General features: G+C 44.0%; 1 protein-coding gene and 1 long non-coding RNA gene across 2 annotated transcripts in view; both read right to left on the bottom strand.

Moving 5' to 3' along the window:
• The window catches only part of LOC147617490 (uncharacterized), a 59,591-nt gene that overhangs the window by 14,993 nt on the left and 29,895 nt on the right, over positions 1-14,703 (bottom strand). The gene's annotated exons all lie outside the window — the stretch shown is intronic.
• LOC147617491 (transcription factor MYBS1-like) overlaps positions 1-14,703 on the bottom strand; it is a 58,592-nt gene that overhangs the window by 14,600 nt on the left and 29,289 nt on the right. The gene's annotated exons all lie outside the window — the stretch shown is intronic.

Genomic DNA, 14,703 nt, shown 5'->3' with positions numbered 1-14,703 from the left:
GTGTTGGGGGACTCACACACTCACACATAGCAAGGCTTCCTGCAGATTAGGATAAGTTGCAGGATGAAGAAGCTCACAAAGAGAGAGAGAGAGAGAGAGAGAGAGAGAGATATTAACGTCTACGAGAGGCCAAAGTCAGCCTATGAGACAAAAAATAATACAACTGTGTTCTTCTGGTCATCGGAAGAAAAGAAAGAAAAGAAAAAGTGTGCATGTGTCTGGATACAACTGTGAATCATCATGGATCGGTGGAGCCCATATACAAACAATATAAGGGGGGGTGGGGATGTGGATGGAGTGCTAAGGCAAGATGCATCTCTATATGCTGAAGGGGTAGTACAAGCATGCTATGCAGATCTATGTCTAACTCCATCCATTGCCATAAGAGAGAGAGAGAGAGAGAGAGAGAGAGCTAGACACAAAATGTGTGGTGATCACAAATGCAAGTCCACCCTTGCATGTGAGTCACATCCATATAATATATAAGTACAAAGTTATATGGATAGAGTGTCCTTTCACACTTGATATCCAAGGGGAAAAACCACATGGGAAAAAGTGCCCTTGGTTAAGCCTTGTTCACACGTAGCACTACTATAAGTGAGCATATGCCTACAAATCCCCCTTGTAGTGGAAGTGTGAACCTGATCACTCTCTGTATGAGAGTAAGCCCAAAGCTTTGCAAAAAGCTTCAAACTTCTGTGGAGGTAAAGCCTTTGTGAACAGATCTGCAACATTATCCTGTGTAGGGCAATAAGATAAACTGATCTCCCCTGCATGTAGCCTCTCTCTGACATAGTGATAATGAATCTCAATGTGCTTGGTACGTGCATGAAATACGGGATTTCGTGCCACAACCATAGCACTCTGGCTATCAGTGAGAATGGTGGTGGGTGTTTGGTAACACTCATGAAGATCAGCCAATAATCTCCTTATAGCTGTGAAGACTGCCCTGTACTCACCCTCGCAAGTAGATGTGACAACAGTGGGTTGCTTTTTGCTCAACCAAGATATACATGAACTGCCAAGAAAAAAACAATTCCCACTGGTGAATTGCTTGGTATCATAATCACCAACCCAATCTAAATCACTGCATGCATAAAGCTGCAAGCTGCCCCCCCGGGATAGAACAAACCAAGATCCATGGTACCCTAAAGATAACGGAAAATGCGTTTGACTGCTTGCCAATGCTTTGTCCCTGAGCTGTGCATGAATTTGCTCAACAGACACCCCAAAAGATATGTCAAGCCTCGTATTACACAAGTAAATGAGGCATCCCACTGCCTGGCTGTAAATGCCGGCCTCAAAAGGCTCACCAATATCATGCATAGTAAGCCGTACACTTGGTTCTACTGGAGTATAAATTGGTTTACATTCTTCCATGTGAAACCTTTTTAGCAAAGAATGCCATCATTTCTATGCATAAACTGTATGCCAAGATAGTAGTGTAAAGGCTCCAAATTTGACATATCAAATTCAGCTTTCAAATCAACCTTCAAATCTGAAATTTGTTCTTTGCTAGTCCCTGTTATGAGCATGTCATCTACATACAAGATGACTATGAGAATATCGGCACCAGTTTTCTTCACATACACTATTCACATAACCCTGGCTGGTTAGATGAGCATGTACTTTATCGTACCAAGCTCTTGGAACTTGCTTTAACCCATACAATGCTTTGTGTAACCTGCATACTTTATGTTCGTGTCACCAGCCTGGACATTTCCCAGTATGAAAGGGGTCTGGTGGACTCCAGGATGTCTAAATATTTGGAAAGTACAAGCTTTGAGAATGGGAGATTATCCTAGAATATAAAGAACCACACTCCAAAATTTAGGAGAGTTGCTATTTTTGGCCCGACTCTGATGGAAATTCTGTTCGCGTCATTATATCTCGAATTGAGCAGATACCAAGAGTTGGCAAAGTGCCTATGACAGAATGTCTGCCAGTTGGGATATTTTTAGAGATAAAGTTTATGGAAGGACCCATCTCTTAGATTGGGACATGTGGCAAGAAAGTGGACCAAAGTGAGACAAGTGGCCTGACACTTGTTAGAAAGTGGATCAAAGTGAGACAAGTGGCCTCACACTTGTCACTTCAACTATTGTGTGGCTCTCCACTTGTCATTGTAGCCTTCTCTTGCCATTTTAGCTCATGGGAGGCCCAAATCTATAAATTGGAGCCCTCTCTTCATTAGTAGAGGCTCTCTTGCTGCACACTAGCCTCTACCACCGTTACAAGCTGCCCTAATGATGGCTACTCTCTTTCTCTCTCTCTTGAAGGCTGCCCATGAAGAATACCGGCTGTTGGGGACTGTTTTGGAGGCTTCCATCGCGACGAAATACTGAAGGCAAGGGTATTTAATCATTTATTATGATTTCTAGCCATTGTACTTGTTGTACTAATCCTTGTACCTGTTGTACCAACAACTGTATTGGCTGTACCAATCCTTGTACTTGTTGTACCGGCTATACCAGCTTTTGTACTTGTTGTACCAACCACTGTTACCTATTGTACCAACATTTGTACTTACTGTACCTTTTGTACTAGCCACTGTACCGGCTGTACCAACCATTGTACTTGCTGTACCAACTCTATTGCATGAAGACCCGTGGTTTTTGGGGAAGAATCAGTACCCACATGGAGTTATATGGATTATATTGTTGGTTCAGCATTTCTACAGCTTGTGTTCCGGCTTGGTAGCCTCATGTTGGGTTGTGTTATGGCATTTGTATATGGATAATCCGGCATCTCCCGTAGGGAGAGTAAGGCCCTCAAAGCTTGTACATGATATTATTCTCCTTGGGTAATAAAATACTCCAAGGGGGGGGGGGGGGGGGGGTCGGCCCATTCCGGCCTCTATGTGGTGTCATATGTGCAAGCTCCATTTTCAGTATTTGTGGATGTTTTGTCCAGCTTTATGTTTTATGCAAAGTGATGATGGATATGTGTTAAGGCTGTGGCCATGTTTAAATGTTTTAATATGCATTGATGGTATCAACAAGTGTGTCAAAGGCCCTAGTCCCCCGGGCACTACGAGTTCCATTGGTATCAGAGCATAGGCTACCTTGGAAGCAGAGGCTTCCTTTTATCAATAAGGAAGAGAAAAGATCTCAAGTGGGGACCACACTTACCATCATTGCTGTTAAGCATGCCCAGCCGCTTCATAGCTTATGAAGTAAGAGCATGAGCAGTAGAGAGCTTGTTGATCTAAGGATTTATGAATTCACAAAATTTTATCTTGGAAGTGTGGAGTTGGCTTTATGTGCACACGTTTAGCACTCTTTCCATATGGATATTGTGGATTATATTATCGAGCTTACATGCAAGCTATATGGAGATATATCTCGTGATATCTTAAGGATATGGTGAGGAGATAATTCTTTTGGCTTCATGACCAACCTTGCAAAGAAAAGCTAAGTATACTTTGAGTTTGCAAAGTTGGTGCTTTTGCTATTTACTATGAAGTGCTTTTGATGTTCACTAACCCTTGTATAGCCATGCAAGGAGAAAGGTGGTGTTGTTTGCCTTGAGATGGTTTCAAGGAAACATTGTTTATGGCTCCCTTTATTGGGATGGATTATATCTATGGAGATTTCTTTCTTGGACGAGATTTAAATAGATATTGGACTTCACAAGCAATTTCTATGGACGAATCTGTCCTAGTTTATAGAGAAGAAATATTTGGATATCTCATGGATATGATGCTTTTATGGATGAAAGTCCACCTCTACTCCAAGGTGTATCGTCAGCACGGAGCATGTAGTAAGGGTTATGCTATACAGGTCTATGGATTCCTGGACTTCTTTTCTAGGGATTTGGATCCATCCTCAGGTGTATGGATTATGTTTATGACTCTCTTTTACAGGGATGGATTATTCTTTTTGGCTCCCTTTATTTGGGATGCATTGGACTTATGGAACTCATGGTTCACATACCCTGTGTAGTGTTCTCTTGTCGTACGTGCTCTCTTGAAGATTGTTTCTACCATGTGTGGGTGGAACAATAGGGCAGATGGAAGGGAACATGGGCACTTCAGAGGGTAGTGTCAAGCACAACATGCCCTGTGTAGTGTTCTCTTGTCCTACGTGCTCTCTTGAAGATTGTTTCTACCATGTATGGGTGGAACAATAGAGAGCATATGAAAGGGAACATGAGCACTTGAGAGGGTAGTGTGAGTTGGTGGCCGAAATGCCTACAAACTATTGGTGGCTCAAATGCTTATGGAACACCAAGCTATCTATGCCTACGATTGCCAGAACTATGGAGAACCAGCTTTTCTGTCACCATGGTTTGTGCTCTTGAATGGCACCGGTTTGTGTGCATAGCACATGTTTCTGTGCAAGGCACTAGTTTCTTGTGCATGGCACTTATTTAAGTGTCTTAGCACCTGGTTCGTGATTTTCATTGGCATATGATTATCTCATTGATATTGGTGATCGACATACAATTGGCTCTTGTGCCTGTGTCTAGCATATCTTCCATGGAATTCTCGCCCATTTATTTTGGGACATGATTTTGATATTGGTATTATGGAGACTTATTTAGTCTCACCCATTTCTTTGGGACATGGATTCTTCAGTTATATTAGATTTTTGAGACTGTCTCATCTCGCCCACTTAATGGGACATGATTATATCTTGAATATATGGCTTGAAGCTTAAAGTTGCGGACAACTTTTAAGAAGCTGGGGAGGATGTCACCCCCCTGGGCATTTCCCAGTATAAAAGGGATCTGGTGGACTCCATGATATCTAAATATTTGGAAAGTACAAGCTTTGGAAATGGGAGATTATCCTAGAATACAAAGGACCACACTCCTAAAATTTAGGAGAGTTGCTATTTTTGGCTTGACTCCGATGGAAATTCTGTTCGCGTCATTACATCTCAAATTGAGCAGATACCAAGAGTTGGCAAAAAGCCTATGAGTGACAGAATGTCTTCCAGTTGGGATATTTTTAGAGAGGAGAGGCCGGCCGTTCTGGCTCATTGTGTGCCTCTTGTCAATTCAGCAATTTACTTCTTGTATTTGAGCAAGTGTCCTTCAAATCTTAGTGTATTTAAGTGTATTGATTAGCATTGTGTTCAACCAAGTTACATTGGTATCAGAGCGTACGGTTCTCTTTCACTTCTATCGTGAGAGACGATCACCGTGAACACTAGCTATCTCTACACTTAGAACATTATGGACAGCCATACAATGAATGTTGGAGATGCTAATACAAGAGGCAGGGACAATGAAATGCATGCCTCCAATGCTTTACAGGATGAGCAAACTCATGTGGTGCACAATAGGTGAACATGAATATGTGGGACAGCCATCTCGTGGCAAAGAGAAGATGCAAGAAGAAGAGTCGATAGTCTTGAGGGCTGAACTTACTCGTATGCAGGCTCTTCTCCAAGCACAACAAGAAGAATTGAATCTCTATCGCCACGAGGATCCATTGGTACATGACCGTTTGAAGACCAAGAAAGCTGAATCTTATATGGATCATGCAATGGCAATGATTGCTCAAGAGTTGCACATGCAACCAAGGGATGCAGCACGTGCATACTTGGCTCGTACCGAGGATGCCTATGCAGAAAAGGCAACCATCCCACATGTCTTGGAATCCCCACAAGTGCCCGAACAAGAAGTTATGTCTAAGAGGATGAATCTCCATGCTATGGGAGAGGAACAATCAGTGACTTCACGCCATGCAGGAATACCTCATGTATCCCGTGAAGGATACAATGTTTATGGCAGTGGTCAAAATGTATGTCAAATGCCATTGCCGGCTGAAAATGTACATGCACAACACATGCAACATGGGCTGCAATTTTCTGTTGGTGCAGGTATTCCGCGTATCTCTCATGCCACTCATGCCTTCGAGTGTGCTCGTGAGGGAGAAGTTATGGCTGAAAATGTATCAATGCATGTTGAGGGGCCAGCTATGCCTCATGCTTACAGGGCACATGTATCTATGCCTTATGCATCACCTTTTGGTCCAAAAATGATGCCAGTCTCACAGGAGCTGTCCCAATGGACAAACATGGGGGAAAACATGTTGAGATGCACACACATGCATCAAAGTCTCGTGACTTCAAAGCCAGAGACAAATCTGTGAAGTTTGACACATATCATGGAGAATATGATGCATCAAAGACACTTGCTTTTATTGCCCAGTTTGATATTGCTTTCAGTGATGAGGATTTCACTCAGAAATCCATGATCCGGCATGTAAGCATGTTCATGAAAGGCACTGCTGCCCATTGGTGGCTCACGGAGAAGCTCTCACCGAATCCTGTTAGATCATGGAAAGAGTTCACGGAGAGGTTCTATGCTCAATTCTTGCCTCCCAATGCATTGAATGAGATAACAATGAAGTGGGATTGGGTAAAGCAAAATGAGGGGGAATCGGTAAATGCATATGTACAAAAGTTTTGGAAAGTGCTTTTAGAGGTGTCTCCATTTATGCATGTCACCGAGGCGGAAAGGAAGAGAAGGTTTCAATCGGGATTGCAACCCGTGTACAAAGCAGGATTACAAATGTATCCTGGTCATACCTTACACCAACTAATCGCAGCCGCCACCGCCACCGAGCAATTGGAACTCAAATTGAGTCGATCCAATAAGGCTAAACCCTCATTTCAAGGCAAAGAGAGGGCTGTCCAAAACCTGCAAAATGATGGACAGCCACCTAAAAGGGACCAAAACAAGCCAAATCAGGTCCAAAAGCTGAAAATAAGTTTGCTAAAAAGCGCCCTTATAAGCCGGCAAACTTTGGTCTTAGTGCTGAGAAGAAGGAGCAATATATGCGTGAAGGCAAATGCTTTACTTGTGGCAGCACTGAGCACATGGCAAGAGCATGCCCAAATAAGAAGAACAAAGCTGAAAATGCTAATGTACCGAAGCCTAATGTGCATATGGTTCCGGATGTGCAGGGCAACACTTCACACGATAGCAAAGATAGGGTTGTATGTAAAGCTTGGGGACAGCTCAAAGATCAACCTGCTTTGTTCATGTTTGATGATTGTGCATCGGAGAATTTCATATCCACTCAGATGGCAGCTGCTTTGGGTATTGAAGTGGAGGACATGGGTCCTCAAATTGAAGCAGGGGCTGCCTTTGTTGGTAGAGAAGTGCAGGTCATGCCTATTTTTGGCAAGTTGCGCATACACATTCAAGGCTATCTGGATCATGAGGATTTTCTTGTGGCGCCTTTGAATGGCTGTGATGTATTGCTTGGAAAGCCTTGGCATACACGTATTGATCCGTGCAAGGCTTACAAGACTAACAGGATCACCTTCATACATAAAGGCCGAGAACATGTAATTGATGCTGGTGAAGAGGGTGATACCATTCCCCTTGTATCTCATGTACAAATTAAGAAAGTAATGAAAAAGAGTGTTTTTGCGTACTTGATTTTTGTACGAGATCATATTGAGAAAACTAATGCACATGTAAACACTCTTTGTAATGATAGGCTGAAATTTTTGCAAGAGCACAATGATTGTTTTGCTGATGAGTTACCAAATGAGTTACCACCTGTACGACCGGAAGATCATCGCATTGATCTTGTGCCGGGTAGCTCACCACCTAATAGGCCAGCCTATCGTGTAAGTGCATCCCAAAAAGAGGAGATCATGAAGCAAGTGAATGAGCTTCTTGAGAAGGGTTTGGTTCAGCCAAGCTCTTCTCCATATTGTTCACCCGTCCTCTTGGTTCAAAAGAAGGATGGATCCTTTCGTATGTGTGTGGATTATAGAGCTTTGAATAAGCTTACCATCAAGAATCGGTTTCCGATTCCACGCATAGACGACATCCTTGACAAGTTGGATGGATCGGCATGCTTTAGCCGAATTGATCTCAAGAGTGGATATCATCAAGTGCGTGTAGTCCCTCAGGATGTACACAAAACTGCTTTCAGGACAGCATTTGGGCTTTATGAGTATCTTGTTATGCCTTTTGGTCTTACAAATGCCCCGGCTACATTCAATAGAATGATGGATCGCATATTCCGTGGGTACAGGAAATTTACAGGTGTCTTCTTTGATGACATCCTAGTCTTCTCGAAGACCGAAGAAGAGCATAAAGCTCATTTGGCTATTGTTTTTAAAGAGCTCCATAAGCATAAACTCTTCATAAATGCAAAGAAGAGTGAGTTCTTCTTGTCAGAGATGCATTATCTTGGGCATATTGTGTCCAAAGATGGAGTGCGGATGGATCCTGCAAAGATTGATGCAATTCGGAATTGGCCCGAATTGAGTTCGGTGCATGAGATCCGCAGTTTTCTTGGATTATGCTCTTACTACCGTAGGTTCATTCGGCACTTTGCATGGATTGCTTCTCCTTTACATGATTTGACAAGGCCGTGTTCAAATGGACTAATATAGAGAGAGATGCATTCCTCAAATTGAAAGATGTAACTACTCATGGTCCAGTGTTGATCGTTCCAGATTTGCAAAAGCCTTTTTGTGTGGAATGTGATGCATCTGGAAATTGCATAGGGGCTGTCCTTAATCAAGAGGGACATGCCGTGGCTTATGAGAGTCGTAGATTGCATGATGCAGAGCTATCTCTTGGCATTTATGAGAAAGAGCTCTTGGCTGTAATTCATGCACTTACTATATGGAAACATTACCTTCTTGGGGCTGATTTCACTGTGAAGACAGATCACCAGAGTTTGAGATATTTTCTTACTCAAACTAAATTGTCAGAGAAGCATATGAGGATGGCCAATTTCCGCTCTATGTTTCATTTTCAGATCTTGCACACCCCGGGAAAGAAGAATGTAGTGGCCGATGCATTGTCACGAAAGCCGTATGTGGCAGCTATCTCGGTTGCCTCTCATGGGGACTTGTCTACCATGCGTGATTTGTATCATACGGATGCTGATTTTGCCACTATTTGGGCTGATTTGATGGCTGGTCATGCACATGCCTCATATGTGATCAAAGAGGGTTATCTCATGAAAGATAATTGCCTATGTGTGGTGTCTAACATGAGGCAAAAGGTTTTGGATGAGTGCCATGCTCCTCCATATGCTGGTCATAGAGGCATAATGCCTACTACGCACATGATTGAGCGGTATTTCTTTTGGCCAGGTATGCGGAAGGACATAGAGGCACATGTACGTGCATGTATCACCTGTCAAAAGGTCAAATTTGATAGGCAAAAGGCACCAGGTTTGCTTCAGCCATTGCCTATTCCCACGCAGCCATGGGAAAGTATTACAATGGATTTCATTATGGACTTGCCACGTACCCAACAGGGTAATGATGCAATTTGGACAATTGTGGACAGGTTTAGCAAGCAAGCTCATTTCTTGCCGGTCAAAAAGACCATCAAAGCTGAGCATATGGTTAAAATATATCTTGCACAAGTGTTCAAACATCATGGAATGCCGAAGTCCATTGTGGGGGATAGAGATCCCAGGACTACAAGTCTCTTTTGGCGGGCCTTATTTGATAACATGGGCACCAAATTGGACTTCTCATCAGCTTATCACCCTCAAACGGATGGGCAAAGTGAGGCTGCAAATTCAGCCGTGTTGGATCTCTTGAAATGTTATGTGGCGGATCAGAAGTCTTCTTGGGAGAAGTACTTACCGCTTGTGGAATTTGCATACAACAACACGGTGCATGCATCTACGGGAAAGGCCCCGTTTGAGATTGTTTATGGTAAGGTGGTTTTGCCACCCATCCTTCGCACAAAGGATGAGATATTTGCAGCTGATGAGTATGTAAGAGACTTGGATATTGCTTTTGCTCACGTGCGGACAGCCATTGCAAGGTCACAAGACAAGCATAAAAAGGCTGCCGACAAGCATAGAAGGCAATTGGATGTTAAAGAGAATGATTGGGTATTACTGAAATTTGAGAAAGCAAGACTTGCAAAGAGGCCTGGCAAAGAGGGTGCATATCCTAAGCTTGCAACTAGGTACTATGGACCTTTTCGAGTGATCGAGAAGATCAATGAAGTGGCTTTCAGATTGGCATTACCTAGTCATTGGCACATACACAATGCTTTTCATGTGAGTCTCCTTCGAAAGTATGTAGGGCCGGAGCCCAGTGAAATGGTCATTGAGGATCCACCACAAGTGGATGAGCTTGAGGAGATCTGGCAACCAGAGCAGATTGTGTATCACAAGGAACGCAAGCTTGCTGCTGCAGGCAAAGTTGTGAGGCGTTACCTTGTGAAGTTTAAGAACTATCTTCCCATTGATGCTAAATGGGTAGATGAAGAGTTCTTCAAAGATTGCCCGCATGTGCTTCAGACATATTTGGATGCATTTCAGTTGCGGACAACTGTTTAGAAGCGGGGGGGAATGTCACCATTTGGCCACCCAAATGGTTCACTCTTGCTTTCACACTATGTTCATATTGGATTGGTGTCCATGGCTCATGGAATATGCCTATGCAGGTGATTGACACGTGTCATGCTGTATAGTTGGATATGATATTCCGCTGGGACTTGATGTTATCATGCCCGGAATATCTAGAGGACTTGGCTTTCCGCTGGGACTTGTGCCTTTGTGTACATGCCCGGAAACGCCTGGAGGATTGACTTTCCACTGGGTCTGGTATTGCGTATACTTGCCTCGAAACGCCTGGTCTTATATGGTTTCATGAACGGAAATTGCTCATGCCAATGCTGCATTGCATAGCATCTTTATGTGCTTGCCTGCAAATGAAATTGCATGCTGTTTTCATGCCTGCATGACCTATGTGTAGTTCCGGGTAAGGGGACGCCCGCCCGTGAACCGTGCGTGTGAAACTGTCTGCTGACATGGTTGTGTGGCATGTGAACAGGTGGTAAGTATTACCCAATCTAGGCTCAAATAGCCCTTAGGACTTAGCCAATATTTATAAGTGAGTGCGTTCCCACTTCATTAAAGTTTGGGCGCCCAAAAGTCACTTATAAATTATGACCGCTTCCAAGTTCACACTCACTGAAGTCCCGAGGCGGACAAGACTCAATGTCCAGGACCTGATCCTCCCTTTTTACTCATAAATGGGCATCTCCCCATGTCCCTTCACCTGATTGGACCCCAATTCACTTACTTATTAAGAGAAATTCGTGTTTTCTCTTCATGAGGATTTTTGGAGGCTGAAAACTCTGTTTTTCCACCATTTCTCTCCATTTCCAAGCTCTCCATAGCCATACCCAACTTGCTAGGGTGTTTTCCAAGCTTCCAAGAGTGTTTCCAAGTGCTACTCACTCTCCTGCTCACTCCCAATGACTGAAATTCAGCAAAACAGCTCTCATTTTTGCTGTAATTTCTGGTCTTTTTGCTGAAAACCCTAATTTCAGCCTTCCTTTCTCAAGTTGAACCATAGGGGAAGCTTTCCCAAGGTTCCCTTCATCCTCTTGAAGACTTTTGTCGCGAAGGATTGCGGCAAATCGAAGATATCAACACTTCTAAAGCTTCCAACACGAAGGCTTCCGCTTGCAACAACTTCTATGAAGACTGGTAAGCTAATTGGACAATGTGTTGTCATTACTTACTCAGTAGAAGGGCAGGACTCCTTGTTTAGCCGCCCTGTGTAGTATTTCTCTTGTCCTATGTGCTCTTGAAGATGTTGCTACCTTGCTTGGTAGAACATAGAGCCAATGGTAGAGAATATGGGCACTGAAGTCGGGCCGGGCATCAAGGCAGCTCCTTGGTGATCTACATCGACATACCATTGTTTTCTAAATGCTGAATTTCATATGCATTGGCATGGAGGATTTGGCAATGGATGCCCGTGAAGCTATGTATTGAATTTCTCCAATAGTAATACAATTTACTCAAGGGAGGGGTCGGCCGTTCCGGCTCATTGTGTGCCTCTTGTCAATTCAGCAATTTACTTCTTGTATTTGAGCAAGTGTCCTTCAAATCTTAGTGTATTTAAGTGTATTGATTAGCATTGTGTTCAACCAAGTTACACTATGTTTCCAGATGTTTCATGAGGGAACAGGTAACTAGATGTATGCCGTTGTTGACGCTGTTGTTGAATGGTTCCATGAATGGTTCTGTATGGAAACAGGACAGAAGTTTCAAAAGGAAACAGGCCTAAGGGTTTCATGTGGAAACAGGTCGTAGGTTTCTCGAGGAAACATGTTTATGGTTCTCCAGGAGATAGGTCTCATGCAGGCATAAGGTACAGGAATGGACACATGTATGGTACAGCCTTGCTATTGATTGGAGAGGGGACAGGGAATCCATGACAGAGATAGATAGTACCCTTGGAAGGTAGAGAAGGTTGGTACAGGTGTGTCGACTATATGGTTTTCTCGGATACAACAGTGTGTCCAAGGCATATCGTCTTTATGATTAGCATGCTGGCAAAGTTGTTGTGAGCCGTGATGATGTGTTTGACGAGACTCCTACATCTTCAAAGGGGGGTGGTGAGCTTCTTCTTCCTCCGCAGCCCCCTCCTCCTCCTCCTCCCTCTGCTTCTGTTACACCTCCAGCTGTGGATTCTCAGTCAGATGATGATGACTCTCCTCCTCCTCCAGCGAGTTCAAGCAGATCTGTGCCCGGATGGTACTATCAGACAGTTCGTGATTCTGGGTTACGTGAGCTTCCTTTTGCTCCTCCGCCTAGTTCTCTCAGGCAATCTCCCAGAGTTTCAGGGAAACAAATTCATGAGGGCAACATGTAACAAATTCATGAGGCAAAGCTGGATGCTATCGAACGGGATGGCACTTGGATTTTGGTGCCTAGGCCACTGCAACGTAAGGTGACTAGTGTACGTTGGATCTTCAAATCGAAGTTCCAAGCTGATGGCAACTTGGACAAGCACAAGGCGAGGTTAGTTGCCAAGGGTTATGCTCGGCGCCCTAGAGTCGACTTCGATTAGACCTTAGCTCTAACGGCCCGGATGACCACCATTCACATCGTTCTTGCTCTTGCAGGACATCATAGATGGCCCGTATTCCAGATGGAGGTCAAGTCGGCTTTCCTGAATGGAGAGCTTTCACAGGAGGTTATGTTGATCAGTCGTCGGGATTTGTTGTTCTAGGCAAACAGGATCAGCTGTACCGGCTGAAGAAAGCTTTATATGGTCTAAAGCAGGCTTCGCGAGCTTGGTACCAGCGGATTGATGAGTTCTTTTAGAAGCTCCGCCTGCACCGTTCTCATGCAGATTCGAACCTTTATATCCTCCTTGAGAGGGGGTTGATTGTTATTATTGTGGTCCATGTTGATGACCTCATCTTTACAGGTTCTTATTTTGTGAGGATCCGTTTAGTCATGGATGCTTTGGAGACAGAGTTTGAGATGACAGATCTTGGTCTTCTGCATTATTTTCTTAGCTTTAAAATTTGGCAGATCCCGAAGGGCATTTTCTTCTCTCAGCAAAAGTACACACGGGAGATTCTTGACAAATTTCAGATGACTGGATGCAATCCAGTATCTTCTCCTATGGATACTAGTGAGAAGCTTTCTCTTCTTGATACTTCTCCAGGGATTGATCAGGGACAGTATCGGGTTCTCATTGGTTGTTTGGTTTGGTTGACCTACTCCCGATTGGACGTGTGTTTCGCAGTCAGCTTATTGAGTTCTTTCTCATCCAAACCCCGTCAGCAGCATTGGCGGTGTGCTCTCAGAGTTCTTCGGTACTTGCGTGGCACTCTGGACTTTGGCATCTTCTATGGCCAAGGATGCACTCTTCTTGAATGGTCTGATTCAAATTGGGCTGGAGATCCAGATACTCGACGTTCGACCACTGGTTGTGTTTTTTCACTTTAGTCTAGAGCCATTTCATGGAGCAATAAAAAGCAGCCTACTATGGCGCTTTCCTCTACAAAGGCAGAGTATCGTGCGGTTTGTTATGCTACATGTGAGGCGATTTGGTTGCGGAGATTATTGGAGGAGCTTGGCTGTCCTCCTACCGGATCAACTCTTCTTTGGTGTGACAATCAGAGTTGCATCGCCATCACCAAGAACCCTGTGTTTCATGAGCGTATGAAACACATTGAGATACAATATCACTATGTTCATGAACGGGTTCTTGCCGGAGATTTGCGTTTGGAGTATTGTCCTCTAGCGGAGACTGCTACAGATTTGTTCACCAAGCTAGTTTCTCAGGCTTCCTTGGCTCCTCATCTTTGACTTCTCAGAGTATGTTCAGCATCTGGTGCTGAGAGGGGGTGCTAGCACATTCATCCCCAATTTCTGTCCATATTTGGTGTCCCTTTTGGTCCCTTTTCATGGCCCTTGATTGTGGGCTGCCCACCCCTTTTATTATATATTTTTCTGGGATTTTTCCCAACCTAGATGTATTTTCCCAAGTCGGCCAGTTTATCATGTCCAGTCAGCCACCCCTCTTACCTATAAATAGGTGGGCTGGCGTCTCACGTTTTCATCTTGCCTAGTCTTTCTTTTGCTCCCTCACTTATGAGACACTTCTGTCTCTTGCTTGAGGCTATATCTCTTCAGTATATTAAGCATAGTTGCTCCATATCTCTTTCTCTCTCTCTCTCTTGCACTCTCTGCTCAGCACACTCTAGTGCTTATTTGCTTCCGCTCTGTGCACTCATTCAGACGGATGGACGGACGCACAGAAGATGGACTGTCAACGGATGAACGGATGCACAGAAGATGGACTGTCAACAGACGAACGGGCGCACAGAAGCACTAGACTGGTACTGCAGCTCTGATACCACTTGTTGGGGGACTCACACACTCACACATAGCAAGGCTTCCTGTAGATTAGGGTTACTTGCAAGATGAAGAAG

This window comes from Cibotium barometz, chromosome 36 (assembly GCF_041138505.1).
Source record: "Cibotium barometz isolate CiBa-2024 chromosome 36, ASM4113850v1, whole genome shotgun sequence".
Classification (NCBI taxonomy): Eukaryota; Viridiplantae; Streptophyta; class Polypodiopsida; order Cyatheales; family Cibotiaceae; genus Cibotium; species Cibotium barometz.
The sequence above is the reverse complement of the archived record's forward strand: the minus strand, read 5'-3'. Positions and strand labels throughout refer to the sequence as shown.